The 13,834-nt window shown below is 33.9% G+C and overlaps 1 non-coding gene across 1 annotated transcript; it reads right to left on the minus strand.

Moving 5' to 3' along the window:
* Positions 1 to 349: 349 nt before the first annotated feature.
* LOC139869513 (small nucleolar RNA R71) lies at positions 350 to 456 on the minus strand. Its single transcript, XR_011766120.1, has one exon. It is a non-coding gene; the product is annotated as a small nucleolar RNA R71 (small nucleolar RNA).
* Between the last annotated feature and the right edge of the window lie 13,378 nt (positions 457 to 13,834).

The raw sequence follows: 13,834 nt of genomic DNA on the forward strand, positions 1-13,834 counted from the left end.
AATGAGAGCTAAACGTACTGGCCAAGGTCACGCAATTACTCATCCTGACATTAATGCGCCAGATTATGAAATCAAAGGACAAATTCTACATATGGTGACTAATCAATGCCAATTTAGTGGTGCCCCGAAGGAAGATCCAAATGAACATCTTCGTACCTTTAATAGGATCTGCACACTATTTAAAATCCGAGAAGTGGAGGATGAACAGATATATCTCATGTTATTTCCCTGGAATTTAAAGGGAGAAGCCAAAGATTGGTTGGAATCATTACCTGAAGGGGCGATTGATACATGGGACGTTTTAGTTGAAAAATTTCTTAAACAATTCTTTCCGGCATCTAAAGCCATAAGACTTCAAGGAGAAATTGTTACGTTCACACAGAAGCCAAATGAAACTCTATATGAGGCGTGGACAAGATTTGAAAAGTTATTAAGAGGATGTCCGCAACATGGTTTAGACACCTGTCAAATAGTACAAATATTCTACCAAGGATGCGACATCACTACAAGGAAAGACATCGACATAGCAGCTGGTGGTTCTATTATGAAGAAAACCGAAACTGATGCTTACAAAATTATTGATAACACTGCTTCCCACTCACATGAGTGGCACCAAGAAAAAGATATCATTAGATCATCTAAAGCAGCTAGAGCCGATTCTAGCCATGACTTAGATTCCATTTCCGCAAAGATAGATGCTGTCGAGAGACGAATGGAAAAGATGACTAAAGATATCCACTCAATACGAATTAGTTGTGAGCAGTGTGGAGGACCACATTTGATAAAAGATTGTCTCAGTATTAAATTAACAATGGAACAAAGAGAGAATGTTTCATATCTAAACCAAAGGCCTGGAAATAATTATCAGAATAATTATCAACCGCCAAGACCGATCTACAATCAAAACCAGAATTATAATCAAAATATTCCATACAACAACCAACAAGGTCCTAACAATCAACAAGTATCCAATAATACTTACAATCAGCAAAGACCTAATTTTCAAAACAAACCACCATAAACCGATGATAAAAAGCCGAATTTAGAAGATATGATGACGAAGCTAGTTGAAAATCAAACGCAATTTTTTACATCTTAAAAACAAACCAATGAACAAAATGCTCAAGCATTTAGAAATCAACAAGCTTCTATTCAAAATTTGGAACAAGAAGTAAGTAACCTAGCAAGGTTAATAGGTGAAAGAAAATCGGGAAGTTTACCTAGTGATACAAATGCTAACCCCCGGAATGAAACAGCTAAAGCCATTACCACAAGAAGTGGTACAACACTTAAACCACCTGAAATACCTGTAACTTCTGCTGAAGCTATTCCTACTTCACAAGAACCACAACCTGAACAAGATAAGGAAAAAGAACCGGTAGTTGAAAAGGTTAATGAAGATAACATAGTTAAGGATAAACCTTATGTTAAACCATACCAACCACCACTTCCTTACCCGAGTAAAATGAAAAAAGAGAAACTTGAAGCCGAGCAATCCAAATTCTTGGATATGTTTAAACAGATAAATGTAAATCTTCCTTTCATTGATGTGATTTCAGGAATGCCTAGATATGCTAAATTTCTGAAAGATCTAATCTCAAATAGAAAGAAAATGGAAGAACTCTCGGCCGTTACTATGAATGCTAATTGTTCAGCAGTGCTGTTGAATAAGATACCAGAAAAACTATCTGATCCAGGAAGTTTCACAATTCCATGTTTTCTGGGTAGTCTTAGTTCAATAGAAGCATTGGAAGACTTAGGTGCTAGTATAAATTTAATGCCGTATTCACTATACACTAAACTAGACCTTGGAGAATTGAAACCAACAAGAATAAGTATACAACTAGCCGATAGATCAATAAAATATCCTAGAGGGATAATGGAAAACATGCTAGTTAAAGTTGGTACTTTAGTATTTCCAGTAGATTTTGTTGTTCTGGACATGGAAGAAGATTCTCAAGTTCCTCTCATATTAGGAAGACCATTCTTAAACACGGCTAAAGAAATGATAGACGTGTTTGGTAAAAAATTGATCCTAAGTATAGAGGACGAGAGTGTTACCTTTTCAGTAGATAGAGAAATGCAACAACCGCAATCTGCAGATGATACATGTTATTATATTCAAACTATAGATTCACATGCAGAATTGTTGGAAGAATTTCCAGAATTACAAGGAACAGGAGAATGTTCTTTAGGAGAAGGAACTGAACAAATTGATGAATCTGAAATGTTAGCTACACTAATAGTAAATGGATATGAACCAACAACAGAAGAAATTCAAATGCTAAAAGAAGAAGACAAATATCGATATAAATCATCGATAGAAGAACCTCCGACATTAGAGTTAAAGCCACTTCCAAACTATTTGGAATACGCTTATTTACATGGTGAATCTAAATTACCTGTAATAATATCATCTTCTCTTACTGAAAATGAAAAATCTCAACTCATTTCTGTGTTGAAAGCTCATAAACCAGCCATTGCATGGAAGATTCATGATATTAAAGGAATAAGTCCTTCATATTGCACACATAAAATCCTTATGGAAGAAGGTCATAAAACGTATGTGCAAAGCCAACGAAGACTAAATCCTAATATGCAAGATGTAGTTAAAAAAGAAATTATTAAACTGCTAGATGCAGGTTTAATTTATCCAATCTCTGATAGTCCATGGGTAAGCCCAGTTCAATGCGTGCCTAAGTAGGGTGGCATGACTGTCATTACAAATGAAAAAAAATGAGCTTATTCCTACTAGGACTGTAACAGGATGGCGTGTTTGTATTGATTATAGAAAATTAAATGACGCCACCAGAAAAGATCACTTTCCCTTACCTTTTATTGATCAAATGTTGGAAAGATTAGCCGGAAACAGTTACTATTGTTTTCTTGATGGATTTTCCGGATATTTTCAAATTCCAATAGCACCCGAAGATCAAGAGAAAACCACGTTCACGTGCCCTTATGGTACTTTGGCTTACAAACGCATGCCATTTGGACTTTGCAACGCCCCTGCAACCTTTCAAAGGTGCATGATGGCAATTTTTCACGACATGATAGAAGAATACATGGAAGTTTTCATGGATGACTTTTCAGTCTTCGGTGATACATTTGAATCATGTCTAGTTAATCTGGAACGAATGCTTATTTGATGCGAACAATCAAATCTAGTTCTTAATTGGGAGAAATGCCATTTCATGGTTAAAGAAGGCATCGTTCTTGGACATAAAATTTCAAAAGAAGGAATTGAAGTGGATAAAGCTAAAGTAGATGTAATTGCTAAACTTCCACATCCCACCAATGTTAGAGGAGTTAGGAGTTTTCTAGGGCATGCCGGTTTTTACCGACGTTTCATAAAAGATTTTTCTAAAATTGCCACTCCTATGAATAAACTCCTAGAAAAGGATGCTCCATTCATCTTTTCAGATGAATGCATCAAATCTTTTAATATTCTTAAAGAGAAACTCACTAATGCGTCGATCATGATAACACCGAATTGGAATTTACCGTTTGAACTAATGTGCGATGCAAGTGATTTTGCAATGGGAGCCGTTTTAGGACAAAGGATTGAAAAACGACTTCAACCTATATATTATGCTAGTAAAACGTTACAAGGAGCATAAACGAGTTACACAACTACTGAAAAAGAACTCCTTGCTATTGTCTTTGCTTTTGACAAATTTCGTTCATATCTCGTTCTAGCAAAAACGGTGGTCTATACCGACCATTCTGCTCTTAGATACCTATTTTCGAAACAAGATGCCAAACCAAGATTAATCCGTTGGATCTTACTCTTACAAGAGTTCGATATTGAAATCTGAGATAAAAGAGGAGCAGAAAATCTCGCCGCTGATCATCTTTCTCGTCTTAAAAATCCTGAATTAGAAGTTCTAAATGAATCGGCCATACAAGACAACTTTCCTGATGAATATCTATTAAAGATAGATTATAATGAAATTCCATGGTTTGCAGACTATGCAAACTACTTAGTATGTGGATTCCTTGAAAAGGGAGTATCGTACCAAAAACGAAAGAAATTCTTTAGTGATATAAAACACTATTTCTGGGAAGATCCACATCTGTTTAAAAGTTGTCCAGATGGAATAATACGCCGATGTGTATTTGGAGATGAAGCTAGTAAAATTTTAAACCATTATCACACAGGACCAACAGGAGGGCATTATGGGCCTCAACTAACAGCAAGAAAAGTTTATGATGCTGGATTCTATTGGCCTACAATTTACAAAGACGCACACCTTCTTTGCAAATCCTGTGATGCATGTCAAAGAGCCGAAAAAATAAGTCAACGTGATGAAATGCCACAAAATGTCATTCAAGTATGTGAAGTATTTGATATTTGGGATATTGACTTTATGGGTCCATTTCCAAAATCTCATAATAATCTCTATATTCTCGTAGCCATTGATTATGTATCTAAATGGGCGGAAGCACAAGCTCTCCCAACTAACGATGCACGAGTTGTAGTCAACTTTTTAAAACGTCTTTTTGCAAGGTTTGGAACACCGGAAGCTTTAATAAGTGATCGGGGTACTCATTTCTGTAATAATCAACTTGAGAAAGTTCTCAAAAGATATGGAGTAACTCATAAAATCTCCACCGCATATCATCCACAAACAAGTGGACAAGTTGAAAATACCAACCGAGCTTTAAAACGTATTCTAGAAAAAACCGTAGGATCAAATCCGAAGGAATGGTCCATTAAATTGGAGGATGCACTCTGGGCTTTTAGAACAGCCTACAAAACTCCAATTGGAACCACACCTTTTAAACTCGTCTACGAAAAAGCATGTCATCTTCCAGTAGAAATTGAACACAAAGCATTTTGGGCTTTGAAGACATGTAATCTTGATTTACATGAAGCTGGACGTCTACGGTTAAGTCAATTAAACGAATTAGAAGAATTAAGACATGAAGCATACGAAAATTCATTAATCTATAAGGAAAGAACGAAGAAATGGCATGATAAAAGAATCAGAAGTTCAAAAGAATTTAAAGAAGGAGACAGAGTTCTTCTTTTCAATTCATGATTCAAGCTATTTCCTGGAAAATTGAAATCAAGATGGTCTGGACCATTCATAGTCAAAAGAGTTTTCCCATATAGAATAGTAGAGTTAATAAATTCAAATGGGATTGAATTTAAAGTTAATGGTCACAGAGTTAAACATTACATAGATAGTCCGATGGAAGTCGACAATGAAGTTAATCACAATTTCGATACCACAGCTAACTAAGTGTGGGGAGAATCAAGTCTTTTAAGGATTTTATGTATTTCTGTTAGAGTTAGATTTTCTGTTTTCGTGTAGTTCTCGAAAATGGAACCCGAATGGTCTTTCCCTAGCAGACCCTAAAGAACTAGTCTTCTCCCCCCATTCTGAATTTTTATTTTTTTTTTTAGGAAATGAAGACTGCCTGTGAACTAAACCATGGTCTAATGCTACACGCTTTGATCACTAAATGTAATAATGACACACTTCCGAGTGAACTAGTATCAGTAATCAGAAAAAGATTGGACGGAGTAAGAAAAGAATCCAGATGCGAAGATAATAAGTTACAATTTGGTAAAGGAAAATCAAAATCCGCAGCGAAAAGAAGAGCACGACACCTTGAAAGATGTCACAAATGCGGAAAATGGTCACATGGAGGTAAATGTTCAAATAATCAAACCTATTCAAATACCGAATTTGTTACTTTATGCAGAGACGGATCGTTCATATGTTTAGAAGAAAAAACACTGAATGCTCGAGGTTACGCCTATGTAGCTATGGAAAACCAATTAAATCGACTATCTTATGAATGGGATAGATCATATAACTAAGAATACTATCTCACAGGTAAGTCTGTACAGTTTTTATTTTTTATTTTTATTTTTAACCTTTTGATAATAAACGCTAAATTGTTCGCTATAAAATATTAAATTGGTATTGAATAAAATTAGGTTTGGCGACCGAAATTATTGATATCATACAAAAATTTATTACATCACTGCGAAATTTAACGTTTATTCTTAAGGTATAAATATCTTTAATCAATCAACCCAAAATATTTCAAAAATTCGTCATGAGTTAAATTAGGTCATGGAACCGAAATTACTTTACCGAAAAGAGGGGCGCATATTTTTGATAATATTTGATTGATTAAAGTGGGATAAAAGACCAAAAAGATTTTTAATTTTATTTTTACCATGTTTTTAAAATTAATATATAAATCTTAAATTAATATTGTAAACTTTTTAAATTAATATATTTAAAATTGTAAATATTTGAACAATTGATATTTTTAAGTTTGTATGCATAAAAACAAAAATATAATATAAGTTTGGTGTGAATTTTTAATTTTTTAAAAAATGTAAATTTTTAATTTTATGCATATTTTAAATTTAAGTTGTGTGAATTTAAAAACAAAAATTTACTTTATTTCGCTAAGTTAAAAATATGATTTTTAAAATTCGTCGTGAGTTGAAGACTAGGTCGTTGAACCGAAATTGCTTTACCCGAGGGAGGGACGAGAACTTTTATTATCATTATTTTTAATCTTATTGAATTAAAGTATGCCAAAAATATTAAAAAATCCAAAAATCTTTACATTTAAAACCGCGCTTTGATTTGACAAATTTTAAAAATTTTGTCGAGGGACAGACTAGGACATCGATCCGAAACGCCCTCATCCTAAAAAGAAATAAATTTTTAAAATTTTATTAATTTTATGTTTTATAAAGTACAACCTTATTAAAAAAAAAGCCAAATCACTGTAGCCGGCACCCCATGCGATCGCATGGGGTTTGCACTTGGAACCCATGCGATCGCATGGGGACCAAATGCAGGCCAGACTCAAAACAGACAGCAGGTATGTCTTCTTCACACAACACGCACACAAACACGAAACTCTCTCAAATCTTCACCAAATTTCGCCAATTTTCCACCGTAATTCGTCATTTTTCTTGCTCTAATCATGCCTAGATTCTCATTCTTCAGCAAAATGGTAAAAATTACACCCCTAAACTCTATAAATTCCTAGTTTTTGTGATAATTACCAATTTTTTACCTAATGCAATTTTGTTAATTTCTAGTGTAATTAGTGTTAAATTGTTAGTATTTTATGCATGTATAACCTAGATTGATGCTATTTAACATGATTTGAAGCCAAAAACTTCAAAATTTTTAGAAATCTAGGGTTTGTGTTCTTGAGCAATTTGGGGCTTTTTGATATAAACAGGTTATGGCCGATTTTTGTCATGAATTATTGCTAAATTAAGTAGTGTAACATGTTTAGATAGTTAAATGATCCAAACATTGATCCTAAACATGATTTTTAGAGATTAAAGTGGACTTTTTAAGTCCAAAATTCATGAACTTGATTAATTTGATGTAATTGCCATTTGAGACTTGTTTAATTATTAGTAATGAATATTTTGACATGTTATTTGAGTTAAAAGCTTATGAACTTTGTATACATTTTCATATGTGCTTATTTGAAAAGTGTAGAATTGTGAAAAATTGTGAAAATGTGTATAAGTTTAATTTTGATTTAACATGTTATAGTGATTGTTTTAAGTTGTTATTTTGCTAACACTAATGCATATTTGGATGCACAAATTTTGTGTTTAATGTGTTTTGCAGAAAGTCGATACTGGAGGTTCAGGAGCATCATCATCTAGACGACCAGCACCAGCACCAGAACCAGAACCAGAAATGCAACACGAACAAGAACCACAACAAGAACCACAACAACAGCCTGATCAGCACATACCTTATTATGATTCGGTACAGTTTGTTGATGAATTCATAGTATTCTCAATGAGGCTGCCAGTAGAATTCCCAACGATTCCTGAGCACACTCTGCATCCTAATCTAAGATTTGATAGGAGATGGAGAGATTACGAGACATATCAAAGGAACAAATTCAAATTGGTAACAAAAAATGTAGAGGTGCCAAGGGTAATCGATTGGGCCCCTTTGGAAACGGTCCATCTAGCTGACCGTGTTAGACAGCTTTTGGTACAAAGGTATGGCAGTTCTTCTTTTACAGATTGGGAACGTCTTTTCACCATTCGTAGGCCTGTATATAAGGAATGGTGTGTTGATTTGATGAGTACTGTATCACTTGATACAAATATAGTTAGAATAGATGATAAAAGATTTCTTAGGTTTATCCTTGGCGGTAGGATGTACAGAATGTCCATGCTGGACATGGCCAGGGCCTTACAGATATATACTCCTGGTGAGTTGCTATTACCCGATTGTACAAATTTGATTCATTATGGTGAAAGGGTAGATAGTAACTTTGACGCTGACGCCATTTGGAGGCGTATGTCACATTTTGATGTTTTTACACGAGCAGGAGGACACTCCTATACGCATATTGACAGAGCCGAGCTTCGTATTATTCATAGATTTTTGGCTAACTCAATTACACAGAGAGGTCACAATAAAGAAAAAATTACCTTACATGATTTATTCTACCTAAAGTGTATTCGGGATCCTAGAAGCTTTGTCAATATCCCTTACTGTGTTGCTTTTTATTTATCTAAAATGGTAGAGGGAATGCAGGACGGGAGTATAATAGGAGGAAGTATTTTTGTTACTCTCATTGGAGAGTATTTAGGTGTTGATAGGAACCAAGGGGGTCCATTACAGCTTTGTAGAGAACAGGTTGAGCCCTTAGGATTGAAAGTTTATGTGGGTGCTAAGGTATTGAAAAGTAGACGTAACCAGGCAGGACCCTATGAGGGATCTCATCCTCAGGTAGAGAGAGGCTCAGGCGAGGAAATGGAGGAGGCGGAAGACATTAGAGATGTCTTTCGAGATGCTATTCTTGACGTCCACGTTCGTATAGATGAGGAAACAATGACGAATGCGGCCAGACATAGTATGTACGAGCAGTGGAACTCCGAGCGAGTATACGAGGATTATAGGCGACGCCAACACGATAGCTGGGTAGTTCATCAGCACCAAATCATGAGCCAGCTATCATATCAGGTACCAAATAACTATGTACCTACTCGACCTGCTCATTTTCCGCCACACAGCCCCGATATCCGACCACCCTTTAACCGGTATGACTATAACCAAGCCTATCAGAACACCTATAACCAACAATGGAACCCACCTGATGAGATGAACTGGAACCCCTATCCAGACTGATTTGGTTCCATTTGGTTATTTATATGATTTTTATGTTTTTATCTTTTTACTTATTCATGTTTAAACTTATGTTATTGAATATACTTATGTAATCTTTATCATTTTTATTATTATTGTGTACTAATATTTCACATTTAGAATTTGAAAGTGGGATATTAAGTCCCATTTCAAATTGCCATGCATGTTTATATTTGTATGTATGTATATTGTAAATTGTACAAAACAGGGTAAAACAACGCATTTTCAAAGACTGGCATTAAGTTCAGCAAAAGCTACTAATTTTGACGACAAGATAACAAATAAATGTGATGTAACAATAGACGGAATGAACAAATGATATGCACCATTTATCATTCAGCAAACAAACGCCAATATGTTTGAAAACTTTGGTAAAATTTAATCATTTTTCTACGCTAATCACCTCAATAATTTAAATTGTTACTGATTTCTTGTAAATGAGGGCATTGCAAGATCTTAAGTGTGGGAAGAGGTTAAATTCTTTTGGATTTTAATAGTATTTTTACTTTATACACTTGGTTACCATTAGAAATACTAGTAAAGTAGTAGTTGTATTAGAATCTAGTGCTCTCTGATAATAAAGAACAGCCCTAGTCTTATATACTGACTACCCAATTCTAGTAAAATTTTTCAAAATTTTCAATTAAATGAACTCAAAATCATGTTTATACATATTTATGAACGATAAAACTAGGTGTTAACACCGAAATTATTGTTACCTCGGAAAGGACATAAATTGAGAAACAAACCAAAATGTTAGAATTCATTTAAAATGGAATAGAGGACAATAAAAAGGAAAATAAAAGCCAAGTGTGGGAAATTTTCACCGAGTTATTCAAAATATATATCACATATTTTTGTACAAATAATTGAAAATACTTTTGTTTTGGACGATAATTAACTGTTTTTACCCGATGAAAGAAAAGAAAAGATGGATCTACACGATGAATCAATTCCATCATTAAAAGGAAGTAAAGTCTTCCGAAAAAGACACGCGCTTCTTGATTTAGGTCATGAAGTTGTCGTCCAGACCAGCTGTAGGTTGATGAAAAATCTAGAAAAGTCATCTCTAAAATCAGCAGGAAATCCACGGACCTCAGCATCAAACAGGGTCGCCAAGTGGTCAGATTTATCCTAACCATGAGAAGGATTTATCTCGTACAATGGGGGCACCGTGCAAATTAGCTTGATAAGACTAATAAATCAGATCCCTAGAAAGGATAATCTCCTTTAAAGATCAAAAATCAGCTTTTAAGACTGATATTACTCAATCCTAGAGATTGACCTTAAAGATTGAGAATTACAAACTCATGAAATTCAATGATATCTAAACTCGAGCTTGAATGAGAAAATATTTTGATCAAATTAAAACCGATTTGTTTTCTGAAAACCCTATTTTCAATGCGTTCATTACCTTTGAACGTAAAATCCTAGGAATTCACCTGGACTTCATTAGGTCACCTGAACCAAATCGGGTGTCAACCGTAAGAACGGTGGTTGCATAGCATGGTCGAAGACAGGACCTTGTGCCAGACCGAAAAATCATAAGGGTGAGCTTTACTATTGCTCCTACCAAGGATAGTAATTGCGTCCGACACGTTATAGACCATAATTAAAAGCATGTCAGGGGACATTGCCTTAACAGTTGCTTGTTCAACGCTTTCCTTTACAACCGGACGGTAGTTTATCAAAAGGTAATATACGGAGCAAGTAAAATAGACGTGTTGCTTTCCCAATACAAGGTTAGCAAGTGGGTGACACAAAACCGCAAGTTTTGAGCTAAAATTTTCAAATCTGAAACCCACCAAACCCACAAAAAAAAAAAAATATTTTGCAAACACCGGTGAAGGGTTATTCCGGAAAACTTATCTAGGGTAAAAGCTAGATTTAATTTTCAAAAAAATCAAATGTTTTCATAAAGATCCAATTTCATAAAGGATCTAAATTTTCATAAGTCATGTGAGACTGTAAACCACATCGTTACTACCATTGTTTATACCGCCGTAAAGAAATCACTGATGTACAAAGTGTGAAGAATAAAGAAGTGATTCTAGTATTTCAAGACTATATTACTTGAGGACAAGCAAAGCTCAAGTGTGAGAATATTTGATAATGCTAAAAACGAACATATATTTCATAGCATTATCCCTCAAGAAAGACAAGCTTTTAGTTGCAACTGTTCTATTTACAAGTGATATTCGTTTAAATAATAAAAGATGAAGACAAAAGACAGATTCGACGAATTGAAGACGCAAATGACCAAAAAGCTCAAAAGTACAAAATACAATCAATGAGGTTCCAATTATTGATAAGAAACGTCTCAAAATTACAAGAGTACAAGATTCAAAACGCAAAGTACAAGATATTAAATTATTCGCAAGGACGTTCGAAAATCCGGAACCGGGACCAGAGTCAACTCTCAACGCTCGACGCAACGGACTAAAAATTACAAGTCAACTATGCATATGAATATAATATAATATATAATTAATTCTTAAAATTAATATATATATTATATTATATTTAAATAAACGTCGGCAGAAGAAAACAACCAAATGTGGCTCTCCCCAGCTGGCCATGCGATCGTATGGCCTGGAAGGCATAAATCCATGCGATCGCATGGTGCACAGTTCCAGCCCACATGCCTATAAAAATCGAGCTTTGGTGTAACACAAAACACATCTTTTTCTTCTTCACTCAAACGTAGTATATGTATATATAATTTATATTTTAATTTTAATTTTAATTTTAAATCCTAATAATAAGGGTGTGTTAGCGAATGTTGTAAGGGTGTAAGTCGAAATTCTGTCCGTGTAACTCTACGCTATTTTTAATCATTGTAAGTTTTGTTCAACCTTTTTACATTAATGTCTCGTAGCTAAGTTATTATTATGCTTATTTAATCCGAAGTAATCATGATGTTGGGTTAAAAATATTAAAATTGGGTAATTGGGCTTTGTACCATAATTGGGGTTTGGATAAAAGAACGACACTTGTGGAAATTAGACTATGGGCTATTAATGGGCTTTATATTTGTTTAACTAAATGATAGTTTGTTAATTTTAATATAAAGATTTACAATTGAACGTCCCTATAAATAACTATATACACTCGATCGGATACGATGGGCAGGGTATTTATATGTACGAATAATCATTCATTTAACCGCACACGGGAATGGATTAATAGTCACTAGAATTATTAAAACAGGGGTGAAATTATGTACAAGGACACTTGACATAATTGATAACAAAGTATTAAAACCTTGGGTTACACTCAGTCGACATCCTGGTGTAATTATTAAACAAAATAATAAAACCTTGTTACAGTTTAAGTCCCCAATTAGTTGGAATATTTGACTTCGGGTATAAGGATAATTTGACGAGGACACTCGCACTTTATATTTATGACTGATGGACTGTTATGGACAAAAACCAGACGGACATATTAAATAATCCAGGACAAAGGACAATTAACCCATGGGCATAAAACTAAAATCAACACGTCAAACATCATGATTACGGAAGTTTAAATAAGCATAATTCTTTTATTTCATATTTAATTTCCTTTATTTTATATTTAATTGCACTTCTAATTATCGCATTTTTATTTATTGTTATTGTATTTAATTGCACTTTTAATTATAGTACTTTTTAATTATCGCAAGTTTATTTTATCGCACTTTTATTATTCGCAATTTCATTATCTTTATTTACTTTACGCTTTAAATTAAGTCTTTTATTTATTTAATATTTTACATTTTGTTTTAACTGCAACTAAAGTTTTTAAAATCGACAAACCGGTCATTAAACGGTAAAAACCCCCCTTTATAATAATAATATTACTTATATATATATATATTTGTATTTTTATAAATTTAAACTAATATAGCGTTAAGCTTTGTGAAAAAGATTCCCTGTGGAACGAACCGGACTTACTAAAAACTACACTACTGTATGATTAGGTACACTGCCTATAAGTGTTGTAGCAAGGTTTAAGTATATCCATTCAATAAATAAATAAATATCTTGTGTAAAATTGTATCGTATTTAATAGTATTTCCTAGTAAAATTTAAGCTATTTTATATACACCTAGCGAAAACATCATATATACGCACCTATTTTTTATTCATTACCAGATCTGGGCTACTGCCATTAATCCGTTCCCTTGATGGACTGCTTTATTTTTGGGCTTTTAAGTTGTATTACTGGCCCGAGATTAATCTCAACATTCTGTTGGTCCGAAAGGATCTAACTTTTGGTTGGGCCAAGATCTCACTAATATTATTTTTTTTTTTCTGTTGAGGCCGCTACGTAGCTGAGTCCTGCTTCTATTTTTTCCTGTTTAAAACGCGTATTGGTAATGACAAGGAATGGGGAGGCTGTGATTGATATAGATGATGATATAATTAAATGATGAAGAATTAGGTTGTTGATGACTGAGAGTGATTCAGGATTGATTATGATTTATGATCGCGATTATGAGTTATAATCATGATTATGATAATGATAAACTAATCGTGATGATGATCATGGATGTGATGATGATTATAGTTACTAGATGATGATAATGAGGTTATAATGATTATGATAATCATAATGAGTCACAATGATGATACACGATTATGATTCACGATGATGTGATGATCGAAAATAAA

The sequence above is a fragment of the Rutidosis leptorrhynchoides genome, chromosome 9, assembly GCF_046630445.1.
Source record: "Rutidosis leptorrhynchoides isolate AG116_Rl617_1_P2 chromosome 9, CSIRO_AGI_Rlap_v1, whole genome shotgun sequence".
Lineage (NCBI taxonomy): Eukaryota > Viridiplantae > Streptophyta > Magnoliopsida > Asterales > Asteraceae > Rutidosis > Rutidosis leptorrhynchoides.